The 27169-nt window shown below is 41.6% G+C and overlaps 1 protein-coding gene across 2 annotated transcripts in view; it reads left to right on the forward strand.

Annotated features, from left to right (window-relative positions):
- Positions 1–1798: 1798 nt before the first annotated feature.
- The window catches only part of cgnb (cingulin b), a 53717-nt gene continuing 28346 nt past the window's right edge, over positions 1799–27169 (forward strand). For both annotated transcript variants that reach the window (XM_064984044.1, XM_064984045.1), the window contains exon 1: positions 1799–1966. The gene's annotated coding sequence lies outside the window, so the exon portion shown is untranslated. The remainder of the gene's footprint in view (positions 1967–27169) is intronic.

Raw genomic sequence — 27169 nt, forward strand, 5'->3', positions numbered from 1 at the left:
ACCATGCATAGATAAACAGAGTAGCAGCAGTGTAAAACGGTGGTCTGGGTAGCCCTTTGATTAGCTGTTCAGGAGTCTTATGGCTTGGGGGTAGAAGCTGTTATGAAGCCATTTGGACCTGGACTTGGTGCTCCGGTACTGTTTGCCGTGCGGTAGCAGATAGAACAGTATGATTAGGGTGGCTGGAGTCTTTAACAATTTTTAGGGCCTTCCTCTGACACCGCCTGGTATGGAGGTCCTGGATGGCAGGAAGCTTGACCCCAGTGAGGTACTGGGCCATACGCACTACCCTCTGTAGTGCCTTGCAGGTCGGAGGCAGAGCAGTTGCCATACCAGGCAGTTATGCAACCAGTGCTCTCGATGGTGCAGCTGTAGAACCTTTTGAGGATCTGAGGACCCATGCCAAATCTTTTCAGTCTCCTGAGGGGGAATAGGTTTTGTCGTGCCATCGTAACGACTGTCTTGGTGTGTTTGGACCATGATAGTTTGTTGGTGATGTGGACACCAATGAACTTGAAACTCTCAACCTGCTCCACTGCAGCCCCGTCGATGAGAAAGGTCCTCCTTTTCCTGTAGTCCACAATCATCTCCTTTGTCTTGATCACGTTGAGGGAGAGGTTGTTGTCCTGGCACCACATGGCCAGGTCTCTGACCTCCCCATAGGCTGTCTCATCGTTGTTGGTGATGAGGCCTACCACTGTTGTGTCATCGGCAAACTTGACAATGGTGTTGGAAGTCATAGGGACAGGGCCCCTGTGTTGAGCATCAGTGTGGCAGATGTGTTGTTACCTACCCTTACCACCTGGGGGCAGCCTTCCAGGAAGTCCAGGATCCAGTAGCAGTGGGAGGTGTTTAGTCCCAGGGTCCTTAGCTTTGTGATGAGCTTTGAGGGCACTATGGTGTTGAAGGCTGTGCTGTAGTCAATGAATAGCATTCTCACATAGGTGTTCCTTTTGTCCAGGTGGGAAAGGGCAGTGTTGAGTGCAATAGAGATTGCATCATCTGTGGGGGTGGTATGCAAATTGGAGTGGGTCTAGGGTTTCGGTGATAATGGTGTTGATGTGAGCCTTGACCAGCCTTTCAAAGCACTTCATGGCTACAGGAAGGTTACCTTAGTGTTCTTGGGCACAGGGAAGATGGACAAGTTGAAAATGTTAGTGAAGACACTTTTATGTTTAACAAGGCAAGTCAGTTAAGAACAAATTCTTATTTACAATGACGGCCTTGGAACAGTGGGTTAACTGCCTTGTTCAAGGGCAGAACAACAGGTTTTTACCTTGTGAGCTCAGTGATTCGATCTAGTAACTTTTCGGTTACTGGCCCAAAGCGCTAACCACTAGGCTACCTGCCGCCCAATTTACCAGTTGGTCAGCGCATGCTCGGAGTACAGGACACTTTATATCATTTTGTAGCGTAAACACGCATGTTAAGCTCCTGCCATATTTCTCCTGTAGTATTCAACTGTGATATTTAATTACAATATGAATTGTGATCAATCAATGGTCATTGGTGATCAATAAATGATCATATATCTCTAGACTATCTGAGAATAGCCCTACAACATTCTTTAGTCTAATGCAAATGAACCGCATTAATGTACTCATGTAGCCTATAGCAAATGGAGCCATGGGGCGCAAATAGGCGTGGAATATTCGTAATAGATAGACCCTTGATTGGCAGCACTGTCCCGCCGATATAGAAAATACCTTACATTCAATATGCGCTGCGCCAATCGGCTTGTTTCGAGGGCGGGGTGATATTATCTAACGTAGCCTACTTGCAAACAGGTTGCTTTAGCGGCGGTAGCAGCAGCCGGAGCAGGAGGAGTTTGTTCATGTTTGCAGTGTATTGTGAAACATATTCTGGGATGCAACACGGCAAGTGAGCACACGCATCTCTTGATAATCGAATGGTACTTTAGACGTCGCTTCTGATATCTCGCCTGGACCTTCCTCCATTCTAGCAGGTAGGCGACAGTAGAGTATAACAACGCGCCTGCATTCAGCGACGCTACTTATTTTCTCCAGTATCTGCGTTAGAGACGTCAACGATAGCCTACTCATCGCCGACATTTATAACGCGCATATACTGGGGTAGCCTACTTATTATTTGCTTAGGTCATTGTCTATTTGTTATTGGCGTCGTTCGGGGCCAGTAAAGGAACGTCAAAGGGAATTGTTGAATCGTTCGTATTAAATAGCCTCTCTCTGCATTTCGCTCATCAGCGTTTTGGAGAGCGAGCGTTCATTTGGGATAAGCACAGAGAGGGGGACACCTGTGGCTTTGTGGTGCGTTGGCAGCAGTCTTACTTATACTCCGCTTTTCCTGGCCACAACTACAGAGTGGTGATATAAATCGTATTATCGCGCTGTAATTGTATGCATATTGACACACATATAGCCTATAAGCTGCATATCGGGGTCGATAGGCAATAGCAGCCTACCCTGAGCATTTTGTAGATAGAATAGTGAACACATATCTCCGAGTAGGTGGCAAGTGTTACGTGATACAGGCTGATATCTGGTCATATTCGAGTATCTTTCCGCTTCTCTTGTGGTCATTGTGTCACACGCATCCCTAGTTTCGTTCACACAGATACTGGGTGGGTGTGACGCAATTAATTCGATGAGGTCAGGTGACAGTCTTTAGGCCCTCAATAATGCTTATATTATTTGTAATAGGCCTATAATATAAACATCAATTTTTATATCTAAAAGCAACTGTCTGCTAAATAATAAGCTACGTATTGATGTTCTGAGGAAATTTGAGAAACTATTTAAGTTTTCCTAATTAGCAGAGTTTGCGTGTATTTATTCCTGTCACCGTATAAAGATTTTGAACATGAAAATAATTCAGGTCAAATTGAGTTAGGCCTACTCTGTATGTTAACAATTCCTCCTCTGAAGTTTACCTTTTTAATATGGCACCAGAGAACAAGGCTGACATTTTACGTATTCCCAACCAATAGTGTTTTTCGTTTGTTTCTTTGCGTTGAACTTGATACATGATGACGTCGCTGCTACCATCTCTTATGACCGAAAATAACTTCTGGGCATCAGAACTGTGATTACTCCCCAGAACTGTTATTACTCCCCAGGACTGGCAGAATCCTTATTTTCCTTTATTGAGTCGACAAGCCCGACGTGAATGATATACTGCTTCCCCGGGAACAGGCCCAGACCAGATCCTGTCATTTGCGTGAAGAAAAAGGGGCTAGGGGGCGAGCTGCCTTCTGAGAATTCGTAGGCGATCGAATAAACCCCCACTTCCATTCTGCTAGCTAATATGCAATATTTGGAAAATAAAATTGATGACCTACGCAGAAAATTAAACTACGACTGGAGCATTCAAAACTGTAATATCTGATGCTTCATGGAGTCGTGGCTGAACAACGAAATTATCAACATGGCTGGCTGGTTATACTCTATATTGGCAGGACAGAACAGCAGCAGACGAGGGGCGGCTGACTATATTTTTGTAAATAACAGCTGATGGAGGTTTTGCTCGTCTGAGGTAGAGTATCTCATTATAAGCTGTAAAACTCTAGGTAGATAGTGTGGTCATCTGTATTTTTCGCAGCTGTCTACATACCACCACAGACTGATGCTGGCACTAAGACCGCACTGAATGAGCTGTATTCTGTGTGGTTCCAGGACATCTCCCTCAACTTGATCAAGACAAAGGAGATGATTTTGGACTACAGGAAAAAGAGGACAGAGCACGCCCCCATTCACATCGATGAAGCTGCAGTGGAGCAGATTGAGAGCTTCAAGTTCCTTGGTGTCCACATCACCAACAAACTATCATGGTCCGAGCACCCCATGACAGTCGTGAAGAGGGCACAAAAAATCTATTCCCCCTCAGGAGATTGAAAAGATTTGTCACGAGTCCTCAGATCCTCAAAAGGTTCTTACAGCTGCACCATCGAGAGTATCCTGACTGGTTGCATCACTGCCTGGTATGGCAACTTTTTGGCCTCCGACCACAAGGCACTACAGAAGGGAGTGCGTACGGCCCAGTACATCACTGGGGCTAAGCTTTCTGCCGTCCAGGACCTCTACACCAGGAGATGTCAAAGGAAGGCCCTAAAAATTGTCCGACTCCAGCCATCCTAGACACACTGTTCTCTCTGCTACCCCACGGCGGTACCTGTGCGCCAAGTCTAGGTCCAAGATGCTTCTAAACAGATTCTATCCCCAAGCCATAAGACTCCTGAACATCTAATCAAATGGCTACCAAGACTATTTGCATTACCCCCCCCCCCCCCCCCCCCTTTTACATGGCTGCTACTCTGTTGTTATTATCTATGCGTCGTCACTTTAATAACATACATGTACATATTACCTCAACTAACCGGTGCCCCCGCACATTGACTCTACCGGTACCCCCCTGTGTATAGTCTCTCTATTGTTATTTTACTGCTGCTCTTTAATTACTTGTTACCTTTATTTCTTACTCGTATATATATTTTTAAACTGCATTGTTGGGTAAGGTTAGGGGTCCCGCTACAACTTCCTGTGAAACTGGAAGGTGCGCAATTCAAATAAATAATCATAAATATGATGGATTTTAAAAATTTGTCTTATATCGGCTGAAAGCTTAAATTCTCGCTAATCTAACTGCTAAATCCGATTTACAGTAGCTGTGTCCTTCTACCAAAACTTTTATTTCTTATTCGTTTATCAAGTTACAAGCCTGAAACCTTGAACATAGACTGCTGACACCCTGTGGAAGCCATATGAATTGCATCCAGGGAGTGTTATGTGTTATATTCTCCTACATTATTTTAACATTTCTACAAACTTCTTCAAAGTCTTTTCTTTCCAATGGTACAAATTTATATGCATATCCTGAGCTACAAGCAGTTTACTTTGGGCATGTCATTCAGGCAGGAAGTGGAGAAAAAGGGACCTAGCCCTAAGAAGTTTAGGGCCTATAAGTAATCATTTCACTGTATGGTCTACACCGGTTGTATTCGGCGCATGTGACAAAGATTTGATTTGTTGGTGTAGCCTGTATTATAACAAGTTTCCCTGTAAACATTCACCACAATACTTCACTATCACCTAAGCATGATGATACCTGTGTCCTCTTCTAATCTTCCTTTCGTATATTTTCCAATCTGATTGGAGAATAGGTGGCTAGGGTGAAGGGTTGCTACCAGTAGGCTACATTTGAACACAAATTCTAAGCAAATTGTGTTAATAGAGCAGAACTTGGCCTAAAACCTGTAAGGGCTGACATTCATAGCTCAATAGAAAGTGTATGGTTTAACAGATATGTAGAGCTACAGTGAGAAACTGGTTAAACCGATACATAGAGCTACAATGTGAAACTTTCACTGCAATGTTGTTTTACGCAACCCAGCCTGCCCATCCCACTTTGTCCAAACTCATTCTCTCCCAGTACTGAAGTAGTGTGAACAGTATTGATTGACAATATGGTTGTCATGGTTGAAGAACACTGCTAGATCAATATGTTCAATTGTGCTGAATTGGTCCCAGAGTGAAACCAAAAGGCATATTTGGAGGACATCTGAATATAAGTAGTGATGAGATTAGGTCATTGCTTCCTGGGTCAAATCTAAATTCTTTTTGTCTTACCTGGCTTCATAGTAACATTTTAATGAATATGATTGATGTTCCTGGATACAAATGTTTTAAAGAGAGAGAACCACTGGGAGAGGAGGAGGAAGGGGGGGGGGGGGTTGATGTACATAAAGGACTCCATGAAGTGCTCCTGGGAAGTGAGCCGCCTATGGAATGTCTTGGTGTAAATGTGTTCCTGTCATCACAAATGCATTTTTATATTCTAGTTGTCTATAATCCCCCTGCATGTGATGTACAATATTATGCAACATTAGGAGAACTACTTAAATATCTTAAATCCAAGTCTGCATGGCTGGTTTTTGGTGACTTTAATATCAACTGGATGGACAACCCTGGCAAAAACAGGCTTAAAGCAGTCCTCATGACAACTAGATTCCTGTCAAATGGTTCATGGGCCCACCAGAAATAGCCAGACAAAGATCTGATATTCACAAACTGAGGGCATTGAATAACAAAAACAAATTGGTGTATCTTTCACTGGGGATGGGGGGGACAACACCCCCCCCCCCACACACACACACTTTTTATCATTGGAATATGATCCATAACGTGGCAACTGTGTGCTTTAGGACCATGCGGATGCCTCAGAGCGGTTGGGTAGGCTGTTTGGCATGTTTATCTGACTGGATTTAGGACCCGGCTGTGTGAAGGCAACTTCTGGAAGGCTGGCTGGACCAGCACGGGAGAGTTGAGCATCGTTCAGTGTGTATGCGTTGCGCTCTTTCACCAAGTTGTGAAAGGATTGCAGAACAGAAAATTGCTACTCTTTAGTTGACAGATGTAGCTGGCCATGTAACTGCTGTTTAACTAAAAAACTACCGCAGCCAGGTCAGCACTAGCATCCCTATCTAACAGCAAACAATTCCATACAAACAACTGAATTTACTTCTGAAACAGGACAAAACAAAGTTAACTTGGCAAGTGGGAGAGAGCTGGCAAAAAGCTGGCCTACATTAACTATTATTTCTTCCTCAATCAAACTAGACCTGAATCAAGCGATGAAACCATCGGTATAACGATTGAAGATAGATTTTCTGTTTTCTCAGTGCAATGTGAGTTTTATAAGTCATTATGTCAATGTAACGTTATTGATCTGTCAGTTTCCCTAGCTAATTCCCTACTTTTCACACTGACATAGTAACAAACAGCTCTAAAATTACAGGCGTCACTGTCATGGTGCACACTAGAGGTCTGCGCAGACCGATTTCCACCCACACCTGCTGGATTTCTATCCACTACCGCAAGAACGGGTTCCAAACCCAACCGCAGTCCTGCAATGTTGTTTTATGCATATCTGACACAGCTCAGAGTCCTATAGGATTTACCCTAACTTTTTAGGAGGACGATTTGCAGGCCAAGACAAATAAAGGGGTAATAAATCCATACTTATTGAAAAAGAAAAGGCGCAATGCTCGCTCACCACAGTAGCCTAACCTATGTGCGCGTTGTGCCGTTTTCAGTTATGAATTGTTTTGATTGCACTTCGACTTACGTTGGTTGAGCACCCTTTTCATTATCAATATTTACAGACACTAGTAAACAACAGGGTAATCATATTTCAGATTTTTTTTTCATATTCATGGAAACTGCAATGTGATTTTGCAGTATATTCAGTGAATGAAACAAAGTTCCGTCTTGCATTGATGGGTAGACATTCAGTAGCAACAGGACAGCAGTTTAAGCTTAAAGCTACAGTCTGGGAATAATGGTTATTTCAATTATTGAACCATTGATTCTGTTCTGGGATAATGTATAAATGTACACCAAGGTCATTCTTTGTCATGCCTCATTTTAGGAGGATTAGATGTTGATAGGGGTCTCGGCAGGGTCAGGCAGCCAGGGAAGACCAGTCTGTCCAATGTTTTCTGGATTGTCCAGATCCTATTTTATGGAAGTCTGACAAACCTCAAGTTGATTTCCAAACTTTATGAAGGGTTGATAGAAGCTTTTCCCGATGAAGTAAAACAAAACTGTGAGGAAGACCTGGGAGATGCTATTGATTATGAATGGGTACATGTTCATGTCATCTCAGCTGTAAATGACTGCAGTTTAAGAACCTCCATAGAATGTACTATATGCCAGTGAAATTGAATATCATGCACTCAGAAATATGATTATTCTCCTGGAGGTGTAAAGCACAAGGGGACATGCAGTTGAAGTCGGAAGTTTACATGCACTTAGGTTGGAGTCATTAAAACGGGTTTTTCAACCACTCCACAAATATCTTCTTAACAAACTAGATTTAGCAAGTCGGTTAGGACATCTACTTTGTGCATGACAAGTTATTCTTCCAACAATTGTTGACAGATTATTTACTGTATCACAATTCCAGTGGGTCAGAAGTTACATACACTAAGTTGTCTGTGTCTTTAAACAGCTTGGAAAATGTCAAATGATGTAATAGCTTTAGAAGCTTCTGATATCAGTTGAGTCAATTGGAGGGGTAGCTGTGGATGTATTTCAAGGCCTGCCTTCAAACTCAGTGCCTCTTTGCTTGACATCATGGGAAAATAAAAATAAATCAGCCGATAACTCAGAAAATAATTGTAGACCTCCACAAGTCTGGTTCATCCTTGGGAGCAATTTCCACACGCCTGAAGGTACCATGTTCATCTGTACAAACAATAGTACGCAAGTATAAACACCATGGGACCACGCAGCCGTCATACCGCTCAGGAAGGAGACACGTTCTGTCTCCTAGAGTACTTTGGTGCGAAAAGTGCAACTCAATCCCAGAACAACAGCAAAGGACCTTGCGAGTAAAACGAGTCCTATATCGACATAACCTGAAAGGCCGCTCAGCAAGGAAGAAGCCACTGCTCCAAAACCACAGTTTTAAAAAAGCTACTGTTTGCAACTGCACATGATCGCAACCTCACAAAGATCGTACTTTTGGAGAAATGTCCTCTGGTTTAATGAAACAAAAATATAACTGTTTGGCTTTAATGACCATTATGTTTGGAGGAGAAAGGGGGAGACTTGCAAGCTGAAGAACACCATCCCAACCGTGAATCATGGGGGTGGCAGCATCATGTTGTGGGGGTGCTTTGCTGCAGGAGGGACTTGTGCACTTTACAAAATAGATGGCTTCATGAGGAAGGAAAATTGTGGCGATATTGATGCAACATCTCAAGACATCAGTCAGGAAGTTTAAGCTTGGTTGCAAATGGGTCCTCCAAATGGACAATAACCCTAAGCATACTTCCAAAGTTGTGGCAAAATGGCTTAAGGACAACAAAGTCAAGGTATTGGAGTGGCCATCACAAAGCCCTGACCTCAATCCAATAGAAAATCTGTGGGTAGAACAGGAAAAAGCGTGTGCGAGCAAGAAGGCCTACAAACTTGACTCTGTTACACCAGCTCTGTCAGGAGGAATGGGCCAAAATTCACCCAACTTATTATGGGAAGCTTGTGGAAGGCTACCCAAAACGTTTGACCCAAGTTAAACAATTTATAGGCAATGTTACCAAATACTAATTGAGTGTATGTAAACTTCTGACCCACTGGGAATGTGATGAAAAAAAGAAATAATTATCTACTATTATTCTGACATTTCGCATTCTTAAAATAAAGTGGTGAACCCAACTGACCTAAGACATGGAATTTTTTTACTAGGATTAAGTGTAAGTAATTGTGAAACTGAGTTTTTAAATGTATTTGGCTACGGTATGTAAACTTCTGACTTCAACTGTATGTTGTGGTCTTGTGAAGGCTGGCTGAATTCTGGCAAAGAGTATGTTCTTTGCTCAGCATGTCCACCGGTTCTCCCTTCTCCCTGTTTTTGTTTGCTGGGAAATGTTGATACTGGCGATCCTAACTGTCTTAGGTCAGTTAGGATCACCACTTTATTTTAAGAATGTGAAATGTCAGAATAAACTGTACAACCTAGCATTTATGTTGGCTATTAAATGAATTGCCATTCATTGGAAGGTTGGTTATCCTCCCACAATGCATGGAAGAAATAGAAAGTTATGTACAGTATCACTAGATTTGTTTTTAAGATTAAGGGTATACTGTGCAACTTTCATAAGGTCTGGCTGGATGCCTTATATGGAATACTGTGCTTACAAAAGGAGTCTGTATTGAAGACATGCCCACGTCAGTGGTGATACCTATTTACGCTGTCCCTAGCTGCTGGGCTGCTCAGTCCTGGCCCTGGGAGTCTGCTGTACTGTTGTCACTCTCTCGCCTTGGCCTAACACACCTGGAAACCAATGAATGATTCACTAAGATCCGAAAGCTGATTGGGGTGTGTTGGGTTGGGGCAGGACGGGGTGACCCAGCTATAGTGTAAGTAAAAATAACTATACAGTACTGTTAGGCCTATGTTATGAATTATATGGAGGATGTACTGTTAATGGGGATGTGTTTTTTTTTTCATTCATCAGAAGACTACAATGTCTTCAATTAAAATGTTTTGACCTAAATCAGGGATAGTGTATGGCACAATCGTCCTCCAGAAGGTAGTCAATCACATCCTTTTCCCACTGAGCTTTGTCGATTAGCGCCTGATAAATTGAGGGCAGAAATGTTGAGAGCAGTAGCAACATATTTGCAGTTCTCCATGGCTAACGTTATATTTTTCGAAAAACTGCAGTAGAAAGGATTATGTACGCATAACGAGCAGCTCATTTTATAGACCCTATGCTAACACCGCAGACCAATCTGAAACTCATCTCTCGGCATGTCCAGCCCACTCATGATCTCAGCCAATCATGGCTGGCAGGAAGGTCCCTTTTTTTCTTTGGCTAAACCAACTAGGCTCTGAATTCTTTTTTTTTTTCACCTTTTTTTTCTCTCCCCAATTTCGTGGTATCCAATTGGTAGTAGTTAGTCTTGTACAGATGGCATAAAAATGTATTAAGGCACATGAAAGTTCATGTTCAAGAAGGCATTTCCGCCAAAAAATGCATTTTGATAACTATTATTTTACGTTCAAATGGCTCCTGTGAATTTGTGACTTGAGACATATGCCTAGTTTCCTGAAACAGGTCACACATCAATTCATGTTGTAATGAAATGATTACCTCCTATAGGACAAATTGTCAATAAGTATCAAGAAGGTGGAAAGGTACTCATGGGAAAGCACAACTGCCCTGGGCCCGGTTTCCCAAATGCATCTTAAAGCTAATTTCATTGTTAGAACCATAGGATCCTTAAATTGCTTCACTCCAAGATCAGTGTAGGTAGTGTAGAAAATGATGCTTCAAGATTAGAAGTAGGTCATGCAGAGTTCTTGAAAAATTAAATTAGGCACAGGATTTTTAAAGTAATTTTTGTGACATTGGTCAGGCCTCTCACCCACCTGATAAATCTGTCAATAAGAACTACAGTTTCCAGAGGGGTGGAAAAGGGCGCTCTGACGGTCATGGAATATTGGACTGCCAAATGACCATGGTCACCGTAATAACCGTTTCGAATAGCAAAAAGGCACACACTTTATCCTCTCCTCTGCTCCTGACTGCATATGCTGCCATATGACTAGAACGGGCGTCCCCATTCAGGCCGATGGCTTAATGGGTGGACTGGCGGCCATTGTGAGTGTACCTGTTGGAGCAAAGAAGGAAGTAATATGTGCTGTGATTCAGAGCTACCAACTCTCACACATTGGCCATGAGACACGCATTTGACTCCGACTCCACACCTCTTCTATCTCACGCATTGAAAGTACTGCTTTGAGTTGTCTAATTAGTCCATTGTCAATGCGTACATTTTTCAACTGTGCTCCAAATCGTTTTGAAATCTGAGCGCCTGCAAGTGTAATCATATTTGAAATCTGATTTGCATACTTTGAAAATTAATTGCGGCTGTATTTTTCCAGCCATTCATCATGGACAGTTAAATAAGTCATACAAATAATAATTGGATATTAAATGCTCCAGGCCTCCAATATAATTTGACAATTTATTATTGTGCACAACTCAAATGCATATTTTGTTTATGTAGAGTAAGAAAATGGCAAGGATTTTCAACTAGTAGGCACGAACTGTATGAATATTGAAATTCATTAGATTTTTCTTGAAGGTTGGGAGATTTATTGTTTTTTTTTGTTGGGAGAAATTGTGATAACGAGTGCTTTCAAACACACAGCACTTGGGAAACGTAGATCAGCCGTCCCAAAATGTTTGGACAAGACGAATGCAATCTCTGATTTGGTTACCTACTGCCATCAACCATTTAATATTATAATTTCCTGTGCGGATCCTTGGTGTAGTGCTAACAATCTCTGGCACATGTCACATACAACATTCCACCTGAGAACAGGGAACAATCCCTACTTCCAACCACTGTTTCTCCCATTTGCCTTGTCTCCCCATCTCATGTGAACGACCATCTCAATCTGGTCTTAAATTTTAAGTTGTCTTTTTTACGTTGGATTAAAGTAGAAACTTGTGTGTCGGTTCATCTAGATAGCTATAATGAACCGGCATAATCCCAACTCGTACTACTACCAATGCAAACATTGTCATAGCTGTTGTATGCATGTGCAGGTAGCTAAAGAGCTAACCAACTAGTTTCAACGTTAGCCAGCTAACATTAGGCTATAACTAGCCATGCAAATGGTTTCTGATTTTAATAATATTACTACACAGATCATACAAGTAGCTAGTCAGCAAGCTAACTTTCGCTAGCCAACAGTCATTTTCATTGCAAGTGCACTATCTGACAAAATTAGAAATGTAATCTGACAATGTAGCTAGCCAGACTGGAACCATTTTGTTGTAGCCAGTGATGTCCAGTCACTCCGGTTGTATTTATAATGGATCCCCATTAGCTGCTACCAAGACAGGGTACAGAAAAATTAAGGCAGTTATACAATTTAAAAACCATTACATTCATAACATTTCACAGCACACTGTGTTCCCTCAGGCCCTACTCCACTATCACATATCTACAACACAACATTCATGTGGACATCTGTATAGTTTGTATGTTATCGTGTGTGCATGTGTTGCTTCACAGTCCCCGCTGTTCCATAAGGTGTGTATTTATCTGTTTTTTTTATCTGTTTTCTACTGCTTGCATCTGTTACCTGATGTGGAATAGAGTTCCATGTAGTCATGGCTCTATGTAGAGCTGTGTGCTAGTTGTTTAAACAAACAGCTCCAGTGCTTTCATGTCAATACCTCTCACAAATACAATTAGTGATGAAGACCATCTCTCCTCCACTTTGAGATTGACATGCATATTATTATTTGCGCGGTGTGTACATCCAAGGGCCGGCTGTGCTGCCCTTTTCTGAGCCAATAGCAATTTTCCTAAGTCCCTTTTTGTGGCACCTGACCACACGACTGAAGAGCAGTCCAGGTGCGACAAAAGCCTGGTGGAACTGCCTCGTTTATAGTGCTGTTAAGAAGACAGAGTAGCGCTTTATGGACAGACTTCTCCCCGTTTTAGCTACTGTTGTATCAATGTTTTGACCATGATCATTTACAATCCAGGGTTACTCTAAGCAGTTACCTCAACTTGCTCAATTTCCACATTTAGATTTAGTTGGGGTTTAGGGTTTAGTGATTGATTTGTCCAAAATACAATGCTTTAGTTTTGAAATATTTAAGAATAAATTATTCCTTGCCACTCATTCTGAAGCTAACGACAGCTCTTTGTTAACCGTTGCAGTCATTTCAATCACTGTAGTAGCTGACGTGTATAGTGTTGAGTCAGCCGCATACATACACACTGGCTTTGCTCAAAGGCAGTGGCATGTAGTTAGTAAAAAGTAAGGGGCCTAAACTGCTGCCCTGGTGAATTCCTGATTATACCTGGATTATGTTGGCGAGGCTTCCATTAAAGAACACTGTTCTGTTAGATGGGTAACTCTTTATCCACAATATAGCAGGGGATGTAAAACCATAATACATACAGTTGAAGGTGGAATTTAGCCAAATACATTTAAACTCAGTTTTTCACAATGCCTGTCATTTAATACTACTAAAAATTCCCTGTCTTAGGTCAGTTAGGATCACCACTTTTATTTTAAGAATGTGAAATGTCAGAATAATAGTAGTGCTTTTATTTCTTTCATCACATTCCCAGTGGGTCAGAAGTTTACATACTAATTGAGTGTATTTGGTAGCATTTGCCTTTAAATAGTTTAACTTGGGTCAAATGTTTTGGGTAGCCTTCCACAAGCTTCCCACAATAAGGTGGTTGAATGTTGGCCCAATCCTCCTGACAGAGCTGGTGTAACTGAGTCAGGTTTGTAGGCCTCCTTGCTCGCACACGCTTTTTCTGTTCTGCCCACAAATTTTCTACAGGATTGAGGTCAGGGCTTTGTGATGGCCACTCCAATACCTTGTCTTTGTTGTCCTTAAGCCATTTTGCCACAACTTTGGAAGTATGCTTGGGGTCATTGTCCATTTGGAAGACCCACTTGCGACCAACCTTAAACTTCCCGACTGATGTCTTGAGATGGTGCTTCAATATATCCACATACTTCACTTTGAAGTGCACCAGTCCGTCCTGCAGCAGTCTGGCTTTTTTATGGCGGTTTTGGAGCAGTGGCTTCTTCCTTTTATTCTTCCTGTTACTATAAATAATTTTGTAACGGTTTCCTCCAGCATCTTCACAAGGTCCTTTGCTGCTGTTCTGGGATTGATTTGTACATTTCGCACCAAAATGCGTTAATCTATAGGAGACAGAACGCGTCTCCTTCCTGAGTGGTATGATTGCTGCGTGGTCCCAATGGTGTTTATACTTACGTACTATTGTTTGTACAGATGAACATGGTACCTTCAAGTGTTTGGAAATTCCTCCCAAGGATGAACCAGACTTGTGGAGGTCTACAATTTTTTTTCCAAGGTCTTGGCTGATTTCTTTTGATTTTCCCATGATGTCAAGCAAAAAGGCATGGAGTTTGAAGGCAGGCCCCGAAATACATCTACAGGTCACTCCAATTGACTCAAATGTCATTTAAATCAAATCAAAATCAAATTTATTTATATAGCCCTTCGTACATCAGCTGATATCTCAAAGTGCTGTACAGAAACCCAGCCTAAAACCCCAAACAGCAAGCAATGCAGGTGTAGAAGCACGGTGGCTAGGAAAAACTCCCTAGAAAGGCCAAAACCTAGGAAGAAACCTAGAGAGGAACCAGGCTATGTGGGGTGGCCAGTCCTCTTCTGGCTGTGCCGGGTAGAGATTATAACAGAACATGGCCAAGATGTTCAAATGTTCATAAATGACCAGCATGGTCAAATAATAAGGCAGAACAGTTGAAACTGGAGCAGCAGCACGGCCAGGTGGACTTTGGACAGCAAGGAGTCATCATGTCAGGTAGTCCTGGTGCATTTAGCCTATCAGAAGCTTCTAAAGCCATGACCTCATTTGTTGGAATATTCCAAGCTGTAAAGGCACAGTCAATTTAGTGTATGTAAACTTCTGACCCACTGGAATTGTGATACGGTGAATTATAAGTGAAATAATCTGTCAACAATTGTTGAAAAAATGACTTGTCATGCACAAAGTAGATGTCCGAACTGACTTTCCAAAACTACAGTTTGTTAATTTAATAAGAAATTTGTGGAGTGTTTGAAAAACAAGTTTTAATATCTCCAACCTAAGTGTATGTTGACTTCAACTGTACATTTTTCCAGCAGCAGACTGCTCAATATTGTCAAAAGCCACACTGAAGTCTAACAAAACAGCCCCCGCTATCTTTTTATCTTTAATTTCTCTCAGGCAAACATCAGTTATTTGTGTGCTGTGCTTGTTGAATGTCCTTCACCTATAAGCATGCTGAGCGTTTGTCAATTTTTCTTTGCTGTAAAATAGCATTGCATCTGGTCAAACACCATTTTTTCCAAAAGTTTGCGAAGGGTTGGTAACAGGCTGATTGGTCGGCTATTTGAGCCAGTAAAGGGGGCTTTACTATTCTTGGATAATTTAATTACTTTTGCTTTTCTTCAGGCAAATAAGACTGGCGATATCGTCTGCTATTATCCTCAGTCATTTTCCATCCAAGTTGTCAGTCCCCGGTGCCTTGTCATTGTTGATACACAATAGTTTCACCTCTTCCACAGTCACTTTACGGAATTCAAAATTCTGTCAGATATACTTGGATGTGTAGTGTCAGCATTTGTTGCTGGCATGTCATGCTTCATTATGCTGATCTTGCCAATGAAAATGTAATTAAAGTAGCAATATCAGTCGGTTTTGTGACGAATGAGCCTTCTGATTCAATGAATGAGCGGAGTCTGCCTTTTTCCCAAAAATTATATTGAAGGTGCGCCAACGCTTTTTAATATCGTTCTAGATGTCATTTATCTTTGTTTCATAGTGTAGTTACTTTTTTAAATTCAGTTTAGTCACATGATTTCTCAATTTGCAGTACGTTTGCCAATTGATTGTTTAGCCAGACCTATTTGCCATTCCTTTTGCCTCATCCCTTTCAACCATTGTTTTTCAATTCCTCATCAATCCACTGAGATTCAAGTTTAGTCATTTTCTTAATGTGGGCATGCTTATTAGTAACTGGGGAAAGTAATTTCATGTCAACTGCGACGTCTGTTTGCTCTTGATTACACATCACAGACCAACAACTATTCTTTACATCAACAACATAGGAATCACTACAAAACGTCTTGTATGACCTGTTATACACTATTAGGCCCAGCCTTTGGGACTTTGGTTTTCCTAGATATAGTGGCCATACGGTGCATTAAAAAAATATTCAGACCCCTTGACTTTTTCCTCATTTTGTTACATTACAGCCTTATTCTAAAATTGAGTAGTCCAAACTTCTTCCATTTATGAATGATCGAGGCCACTGTGTTCTTGGACCAATGTTGCAAACATTTTTGGTACCTTTTCCCCAGATCTGTGCCTCGATACAATCCTGTATGGACAATTGGACAAGCTCTATGGACAATTCCTTCGACCTCATTGCATGTTTTTTTTTCTCTGACGTGCACTGTCAACTGTGGGACCTTATATAGACGGGTGTGTGCCTTTCCAAATCATGTCCAATCATGATCAACCGCAGACCACGTACGTGTATGGCGTCGTGTGGGCGAGCAGTTTGTTCACAAAGTTGACATCAGCAGTGCCCCATGGTGGGGTTATGGTATGGACAGACATAAGCTACAGACAACAAACACAATTGCATTTTATCGATGGCAATTTGACTGCACAGGGATACCGTGATGAGATCCTGAGGCCCATTGTCGTGCCATTCGTCTGCCACTGTCACCTATTCGATCATGCTGGTCATTTATGAACATTTGAACATCTTGGCCATGTTCTGTTATAATCTCCACCCGGCACAGCCAGAAGAGGACTGGCCACCCCACAGCCTGGTTCCTCTCTAGGTTTCTTCCTAGGTTTTGGCCTTTTCTAGGGAGTTTTTCCTAGCCACTGTGCTTCTACACCGGCATTGCTTGCTATTTGGGGTTTTAGGCTGCGTTTCTGTACAGCACTGAGATATCAGCTGATGTACGAAGGGCTATATAAATAAATTTGATTTGATTTGACCTCATGTTTCAGCACGATAATGCACAAACCCAATGTTGCAAAGATCTGTACACAATTCCTGGAAACTGAAAATGTCCCAGTTCTTCCATGGCCTGTATACTCACCAGACATGTCACCCGTTGAGCCTGTTTGGGATGCTCTGGATCGAGGTGTACAACGGCATGTTCCAGTTTCCGCCAATATCCAGCAACTTCACACAGCCATTGAAAAGGAGTGGGACATCTCTCCCACAGGCCACAATCAACAGCTTGATCATCTCAATGCAAAGGAGATGTGTCATGCTGCATGAGGCAAATGGTGGTCACACCAGGTATTGACTTTAAAAAAAAAAAAAAGGAAGGGGCGTGGATAATTTGTATTTATTTTAAAGGTATCTTTGACCAAATGATGCATGTCTGTATTCCCAGTCATGTGAAATCCATAGATTTTATTAAATTTGACTGATTTCCTTATGAACTGTAACTCTGTAAAATATTTGAAATTGTTGCATTTATATATTTTTGATCAGTATAGTTATAAATCAAATAACATTTTATTGGTCACATACGTGTTTAGCATATGTTATTGCGGGTGTAGTAAAACGCTTGTGTTTCTAGCTCCAACAGTGCAGTAATATCTAACAATACACACAAACCTAAGTAAAATAATGGAATTAAAGAATATATAAATATTAGGATTAGCAATGTCAGTGGCATAGACTAAAGTACAGTAGAATAGTGTGTGTCTATACATATGAGTAAAGCAAAAATATGTCAGCATTATTAAAGTGGCCAATGATTTCAAGTCTATGTATGTAGTGCAGCAGCCTCTAAGCTGCAGGGTTACGTAACCGGGTGGAAGCTGCCTAGTAATGGCTGTTTAACGTTCTAATGGCCTTGAGATAGAAGCTGTTTTTCAGTCTCTCGGTCCCAGCTTTGATGCACCTGTACTGACCTAGTATTCTGAATAATAGCGGGGTGAAGAGGCAGTGGCTCAGGTGGTTGTCCTTGATGATCTTTTTGGCCTTCCTGTGACATTGGATGCTGTAGGTGTCCTGGAGGGCAGGTCGTTTGTCCCCGTTGGGCAGACCGCACCACCCTCTGGTGGTTGGTGCAGTTGCCGTACCAGGCAGTAATACAGCCCGACAGGAAGCTACATATTTTCAGCCTCATGAGGTTGAAGAGGCACTGTTGTACTGTGGGGAAAAAAGGGTTGGCTATAGACTAATTTTATTTTTATTCATGTCAGCTTGAGGATGTGAGAACACTGAGATAAAGGGAGAGACAAAATGCTGATCCTGAGAGGAGAGAGGAAGTCATTATGCAAATCTAAATTGTTGTCCTAATTGAATATTAGGCTTACTTTTGAGATTGTAATAAAAACATTTTTGGGGGGGTTATCCAGAGCAGAAATCGAGTTGAAAAATGTAAAGGGAAGCTTCGGGAGAAATGGAGAAACTCAAAGAAGAGGTGTAGTGAAAGAACCTTCATGAACTAATTAATCTAAGAGCAGGAAATCCAGGGAGACCCAGGCCTTGTACAATGCAGCACACCAGAGCATTCATCTATCCTACCAAGGAACAGACAAAGCTCAACACTAGGCCCTGGCAGAGCGAGTGAAACTCAAAGGGGAGATGGAAAAATCTTAGAGCAAAAATAAGATGCTGATGAGATGAATTAAAGATGAAAGGCTGAAGTACAGAAAGTTCTGTTTTTGTTCTGTAGTCCTAATGTCAATGGTCAGTGAGGAATACCATTGCCCATCATGCAACAGAAAAATAAATCTACCAGTGAAAAGCAAAAAAAACATTCTGCTCCCAGGGAAGAGACACTGTTGAAAGGAAATAAGAAAGATAGGAGAATACTCCACAAGGACTTCACTCAAAAGTGTAAGAGGCAGCACCGCTTGTCCTACAGACCGTTCAGAAGATACAGGACATTCTATGTTCGAGACTAAGCATAGTGACCGCAATACATGTGCATGCCATCCACATAAGTACCAGAATCTTCTCATTGACAGTTTGGCAAACGGAGACATCCTACTAAAAGTCTGTCCCCACTCCTGTCAAGTATAACATGTAGTAAAGAGGACAAAAGATGCATGCGCCATGAATGCACTGAATGTTGCTTCGATGAAGTACAGTTTGCTGATCACAACCCTAATGGAAAGGCCACATGGGAGCACTGGCAGAGAGAATGTCGCAGTTGGTGATAACTTTAACTGTGTAAAAACCAAAATAGCAATCATAGGGGAGTTGATTTAAAGAGTTCAACAGAGAGCTGGAGGTGCAATGGCAGTCAACACAACAACTGGATTCACCAGGTCAGTTCAGATAAATCAAAGAGAATATTAAGCACAATTAGATGGTCCTCCACATTAACTTCACAGATAATTATGTGTGCAAGTTGAGCAATGAGACTCAGGCTTTCCACTTAGGTGGAAACGGGCAACAAGCGACAATCCCATACAGGGGTGACCCATTCAAGTAATGACTCCCAGTGCTATGCCATAATTTCATATTTTATTGTGAAATGATTAACGGGCATTGTGGGTGCACATCAAGCTGCAAGGTCCCTCTGAAATACACTGTTCGAGTAACACAGAATCAACCACAAAACAAGGGAGGTTTTTCAATGCCTCGCAAAGAAGGGCACCTATCGGTAGATGTCACTACAAATATACAGGGGTCCTTCCTAACTGTTGCCAGAGTGGAAAGAAAGTGCTTAAGAATTTCACCAATGAGGCAAATACGGACTTTTTAAACAGTTTTTTCTCTTATTATAGCAATTAAACTGAGGATGGATCAACATTGTAGTTCACAATAGAGTGAAAATAAGGAGGCCTCTACAGAATGTTTTATTCCAAAACATGCGTCCTGTTGCACTAAAGTAAAACTGCAAGAAATGTGGCAAAGAAATGAACTTTATGTTCTGAATACAAAGTGTTATGTTTGAGGCAAATCCAACACATTACTGAGTACCGCTTTCATATTTTCAAGCATGGTGGTGACTGCATCATGGGTATGCTTGTCATCGGCAAGGACTCCGGGAGTTAAAAAAATAAATAATAATAATGATAAAAAGTAACAATACAGCTAAACAGGCAACATCTTAAAGAAAAGCCTGGTTCTGTTTTTCAATAGATACTGGGTAACAAATTCACCTTTTCAGCAGGACGATGACCTAAAACACAAGGCCAAATATACTCTAGTCGCTTACCAAGAGATGACATTGAATGTTCCGTAGTGGCCTCGTTCCAGTTTGGACCTAAATCGGCTTGAAAATCTGTCAACACTTAAATGGCTCTCTAGTAATGAATAACAATGAACTTGAGAGCTTGTGCAAATATTGTACAATCCAGGTGTTCTTTGAATAAAAAAATAAATTTGTCACCTTTTTAGGCTTTAGGGTTGTATAGATTTGAATTAGTTTACAGTACTCCCTCGTGTTGCAAGGGTGGCTTTAGTTGTGATATAAAAAAATGTAATTTAGTCATTCAAACCCCCATACTTAAAAAAAAAAATCCATTCATACTGTATTTTGACTCCAGTGGTGGTGATTTCTCACCCTCGTGTGTGTGTGTGTGTGTGTCACATATAGGGCAAACGGCATGGGTGAGAAAGTGGGGCAGAGAGGGCGAGTGGGAGGGGCGTGGGGAGAGGGAAGGACGATGGCTGGCTGGCAAATAGTCCTGTTCGGTGACATTCCGCTCTCTGTTGACATAGTAATGCATTGTGATGTGGCCTTGTCTGAGAGCGTGGGATAGAGTGAAACCAATGGCGCAAAACCCTGGCCTGCTACTGGGTTGTAATGGCGTAGCCTCCCAATACGTTCACCAAACATTGCCATCCGGGCCTTATGTCTCCCATTGAAAATCCTGTAGTTTCTCTAATGGCAAAGTACCACAACACAGTTGATTCATTCATGTTTTGACAAGGAGTCTCCCTTGTAATAATATTTGCCAGTTAACTTAATATAGATATGTTTACTTTCTGTCCTATTGTACACTATGTACAAAAGTATGTGGACACCCCTTCAAATTAGTGGATTTGGCTATTTCAGCCACACCTGTTGCTGACAGGTGTATAAAATCGAGCACAAAGCCATGCAATCTCCATAGAGTAACATTGGCAGTAAAATAGCCTTACTGAAGAGATCTGTAACTTTCAACATGGCACTGTCATAGGATGCCACCTTTCCAACAAGTCAGTTCATCAAATTTCTGCCCTGCAAGAGCTACCCCAGTCAACTGTAAGTACTGTTATTAAGTGGAAGCGCCTAGGAGCAGCAACGGCTCAGCCGCAAAGTTGTAGGCCACACAAGCTCACAGAATGGGAGTGCTGAAGCGCTTAGCGTGCAAAAATCATCTGTCCTCGTTTGCAACACTCACTACTGAGGCTGTTTATAGAAGCAAAGGGGGACCAACTCCATATTGCTACTCATGATTTTGGAATGAGATGGCAGTTAGTAAGGCTAACCCCTTCGATCAACTCTGTTTAAACCCTCAAACTAAAACCTCCCTACTCATACATTAGATGCCCCAATTCTCCAATTGTACAGCTTCCTCATAATCCGTTTCTTAAACCAATGGAAACTCACGCAGAACATTTAGTATAGAGAGAATGTCTGGAATCCTGAGAATTTTTTTGAAAAAGGCTGACTTTGACTTGTTAATCTCACCTAATTCCTAATGGTCTAGGCATGGGCTGTTACCGTGTAAACCAATAGCTAATTCCCTCTGGTTATTGATTCATTACCCTCAGGTTACCAATTAATCGGCCCTCACTCAACTGCTGTGGGATAAACTCGAGCAGTTTGGCAGCATCTGTAACCGAAACTAGCAAGAAAATTTAAGGAAAGAGGAATGAGGCAGCTTCTGTGTTGAGACCGATGGGTGGGGGGTGTGCACACTGCAGGTGTGCCCATTGCAAACACACTCTGACTGATGGGTCTATGAAGTCTGTGGGAGATGGCTCTGTGGTAGCTGAGAGGAGAAAGGCCCATTCCTAGCATAGCCACTGGTGGCTCATGCTCCAAGGAGTTGGAACAATGGGAGTATCCTGTCCACCCCCTGCTCCCAGCGTTTTTGGGGGAGAGGTTGACATTTAACCCCTGTATTGGTAGGTTATACTGAAGGCTACATGGTTGATGGGCCACATGAAACTGAAACTGTGTCATAAAGCTTGTACAACGGCAATTTAACCATAGCATGATACCTGTCGTAGGCAATAAGCATTCACAACAGTTTATAACAGCCAATGCATACTCCAGTCCAATGTGCTATCTGAAATAATCTACTACTAATCCAAATCATTACATGATTGATACATTGACATCAATTAATTGTCATTAGGGGTTATTGTAAGTGTGCATTGTGTATGTATTATATACACTGAACAAAAATATAAAAGCAACAATTTCTATGATTTTTACTGAGTTCATATAAGAAAATCAATTTACATAAATTCATTAGGCCCAAATCTATGGATTTCACATGACTGGGAATACAGATGGCATTAAAAAAAGTTAGGGGCATGGATCAGAAAAACCAGTCAGTATCTGGTGTAACCACCATTTGCCTCATGCAGCGCAACACATCTCCTTCGCATAGAGTTAATCAAGCTGTTGATTGTGGCCTGTGGAATGTTGTCTCACTCCAATTCATTGGCTATGCAAAGTTGCTGGATATTTGAGAGATTGGCTTTTTTGTGGATATGGAACATTTCTGGGATCTTTTATTTCAGCTCATAAAACATGGGACTAACACTACATGTTGTGTTTTTATATATTTTTGTTCAGGTTAAGGTCATGTTCATGTTGAGTACTACTGATTTATAAATCAACGCACTTTCCAGGTGAGGTGGAACAATGGTATGTTTACCCATTTTTTTGGGGGAGGGGGATTTTATTAGGCTCCCCATCAGCTGTAGCAAAAGCAGCAGCTACTCTTCCTGGGGTCCACAACTTGAAACTTTACATAATACAGAACATTAATAGACAAGAACAGCTCAAGGCACATGTAGCCTATATATCTATACCAATACAAACACACAAACTATCGAGGTCAAATAGGGGAGAAGTGTTGTGCCGTGAGGTACAGCCTGGAATCAAACCAGGGCCTGTAGTGAGCACCGAGATGCAGTGCCTTAAACCACTGTGCCACTCTGCAGGTTATGGTCTATAATATCATAATGGTGTATAGATGTAGTTGTGTTCGAATAGTAATACTAACTGTACTATTTGTGATGTAAATTGAGTATGTAGTATGCTTTTAGAGGTCGACCGATCAATCGGAATGGACGATTTTAATTAGGGCCGATTTCAAGTTTTCATAACAATCGGTAATCTGCATTTTTGGACACCGATTATGACCGAAGACATTGCACTCCACGAGGAGACTGCGTGGCAGGCTGACTGCCTGTTATGAGTGCAGCAAGGAGGTAAGGTGCTAGCTAGCATTAAACTTATTGTATAAAAAAAACAATCTTTTTCTTTTACCCCCTTTTTCTCCCCAATTTCGTAGTATCCAATAGTAACTACTAACAATCTTGTCTCATCGCTACAACTCCCGTACGGGCTCGGGAGAGACTAAGGTCGAGGGCCATGCGTCCTCCGAAACCCAACCAAGCTTGCACTGCTTCTTAACACAGAGCGCATCCAACCCGGAAGCCAGCCGCACCAATGGGTCAGAGGAAACACAGTGCACCTAGCGTGCACTGCGCCCGGCCCGTCACAGGAGTCGCTAGTGCGCGATGAGACAAGGGTATCCCTACTGGCCAAACCCTCCCAAATCCGGACAATTGTGCGTAGCCCCATGGAACTCCCGGTCGTGGTTGGCTCCGACAGAGCCTGGGCTCGAACCCAGAGTCTCTGGTGGCACAGCTCGTACTGCGCCACCCAGGAGGCCTAAAACAATCAATCTTAACATAATCACTAGTTAACTACACGTGGTTGATGATATTACTAGTTTATCTAGCTTGTCTTGCGTTGCATATAATCGATGCGGTGCCTGTTAATTTGTCATTGAATCACAACCTACTTCGCCAAACGGGTGATTTAACAAGCGCATTCACGAAAAAAGCACTGTCGCTGCACCAAAGTGTACCTAAACATCAATGCTTTTCTTAAAATCAATACACAAGTATATATTTTTAAACCTGCATATTTAGTTAATATTTCCTGCTAACATGAATTTCTTTTAAGTAGGGAAATTGTCACTTTTCTTGCGTTCTGTGCAAGCAGAGTCAGGGTATATGCAGCAGTTTAGTCCGCCTGGCTCTTTGCAAGCTGTGTGAACCATTTCTTCCTAACAGACCGTAATTAATTTGCCTGAATTTTACATAATTATGACATAACATTTGAAGGTTGTGCAACTCCCGAGATTAGGCAGCAATATTTAGACTTATGGATGCCACCCGTTAGATAAAGCGTAACGATTCCGTATTTCACTGAAAGAATAAACATTTGTTTTCGAAATGATTGTTTCTGGATTTGAGCATATTAATGACCTAAGGCTCGTATTTCTGTGTCATTAAATTATAACTAAGTCTGATTTGATAGAGCAGTTTGACTGAGTGGTGGTAGGCAGCAGCAGGCTCGTAACCATTTATTCAAACAGCACTTTCATGCATTTGCCAGTGTAACAGTATAGCTTCCGTCCCCCTCCTCGCCCCTACCTGGGCTCGAACCAGGAACCCTCTGCACACATCAACAACAGCCACCCTCGAAATATCGTCACCCATCGCACCACAAAAGCCGCGGCCCTTGCAGAGCAAGGGGAACAACTACTTCAAGGTCTCAGCGAGTGACGTCGCCGATTGAAACGCTATTAGCGCTCACCACCGCTAACTAGCTAGCCATTTCACATCGGTTACACCAGCAGCTCTTTACTGTGCTCAAACATTGCGCTGTTTATGACTTCAAGCCTATCAACTCCCGAGATTAGGCTGGAAATACTATAGTGCCTATAAGAACATCCAATAGTCAAAGGTATATGAAATACAAATGGTATAGAGAAATAGTCCTATAATAACTACAACCTAAAACTTCTTAACTGGGAATGTTGAAGACTCATGTTAAAAGGAACCACTAACTTTTCATATGTTCTGAGCAAGGAACTTAAATGTTAGCTTTTTTACATGGCACTTTTATTTTCTTCTCTAACACTTTTTGCATTATTTAAACCAAATTGAACATATTGAACATTCATTTTATTTGAGACCAAATTGATTTTTATTTATGTATTATATTAAGTAAAAATAAAAGTTCAGTATTGTTGTAATTGTCATTATTACAAATATATAGAAATCGACCGTTTTATTTTATCGGGATTGGACTTTTTTGGTCCTCCAGTAATCGGTATCGGTGTTGAAAAATCATAATCGGTCGACCTCTAATAGTTAGTTTTTTTTTTTTTTTTAATTGTACCTTTATTTAACCAGGCAAGTCAGTTAAAAACAAATTTCTTATTTTCAATGACGGCCTAGGAACAGTGGGTTAACTGCCTGTTCAGGGGCAGAACGGCAGATCTGTACCTTGTCAGCTCGGGGATTCGAACTTAGTCCAACGCTCTAACCACTAGGCTACCCTGCCGACCCTTAGTATGCCAAAGGTTCCCAGATGTCATACTAAATTTGCCAAAATATGAGGTATACAATTAGTGAACACTTTCCGTTCTTTTAAGGCCCATAATGCAATTCTTCAGAAAATGGGCATGGCATCACAACATTTTCAGATTTTAAGTAAATGACAGAAAATATGCAGCCGAAGTCCGATGAGCGTGGATGTAAATGTATTGCTCAACATTTGTCATAATTAATTAAAGCAATGTGATGGCTTTTCAAATAGGTTACGTTTCACGTTATGTTGGCTGACATTTTGTTAGCTATCTTACAAAACGCATAGCGTATCATTAAAGCAGTATGTACCGGTATGTTAGCTAGCTACCTAACGTTAGTTGGCTACTAATACATCGGATTTGCCAGTATATTAACACACCTGAAGTCGTATATCTAGCTAGTAATTTATGCTACGCACAATCAAGTACCCACTTAGAAGTCTGCGCGGCACTGATTTCTTCATCACACCTGCAGCTTTTCATAACTATCAGACTGCCTTTATTTTTCTGTATGCAAGAACTGGTCCCGAAACCAACATCAGTCCTGCAATGTTATTTTAGACATATGTGATGCAACTGGGAACTCGGAACTCTGGCTTCTATATAGAGCTCTGACTTTCCGACCAAAAGTTCACTGACATCATGATTTGACGTTGTGTATTTTTCCCAACTTCCCAGTTGATTTCAAAGCACCATATAACTCGTGGTAGCTTATCTGGATTCAGTGCTCTCATTGTCGACCACGCCCCCTGACTTTGAGAATCTCAAGTGATGGTGAGATGAGACCTTATGTCAGACTAATTTGCAATTGACTGTCATAGGCCCACATTTTAAGTATTTGATGGTGAGTGGAGGAGACAATCAGAAATTTTAGAAAAACATTAACAGTGACTGCCATAGACTCAAATAAAAAAAGTTAACATTGGCTGTTAAATTAGGTCGTTTTTTTCACATTGTTGTGAAATTTCAGATATCAAAATGGGATCGTGGCCATAAAACAAAGTTGGAGAGAAAGCGGACACTTTCTCTTGAACTACGTTTTGCATATAGCCTGCCTATTTTTTTTTTAGGAGAGGGATTTTCAGATGGAGACAAATATGGGTGATCAATATTTATTTCTAGGCAATGTAGTTAACCTATTTAGAAAGATAACTGTGTGCTTCTCCGCCAATGCATAGGCTATAGCCTATTATTCTATTTAATGGAGACTACATGCACACCTGATCTCGGACGCAGAGATAGGCTATGGCTATTGAACTTGAAGCACCAAGAATGATGAGCGTGGACACTTGCAAATTCTCTTGAGCTACGTTTTGCATATAGGATATAGCTTATCTTTTTATGAGCGGGCAGCATGAAAAATTCCGACCACTTCACAATGATCGCTATCAGACCCGCAGGCCCTCAAAACCCACTCTCTTCAGTCATTCTATTTCTCCTTCTCTCTCACGCATTACACCCACACAGAAAGGACTATACCAGCACAAAGAAAT

This window comes from Oncorhynchus masou, chromosome 13 (assembly GCF_036934945.1).
Source record: "Oncorhynchus masou masou isolate Uvic2021 chromosome 13, UVic_Omas_1.1, whole genome shotgun sequence".
Classification (NCBI taxonomy): Eukaryota; Metazoa; Chordata; class Actinopteri; order Salmoniformes; family Salmonidae; genus Oncorhynchus; species Oncorhynchus masou.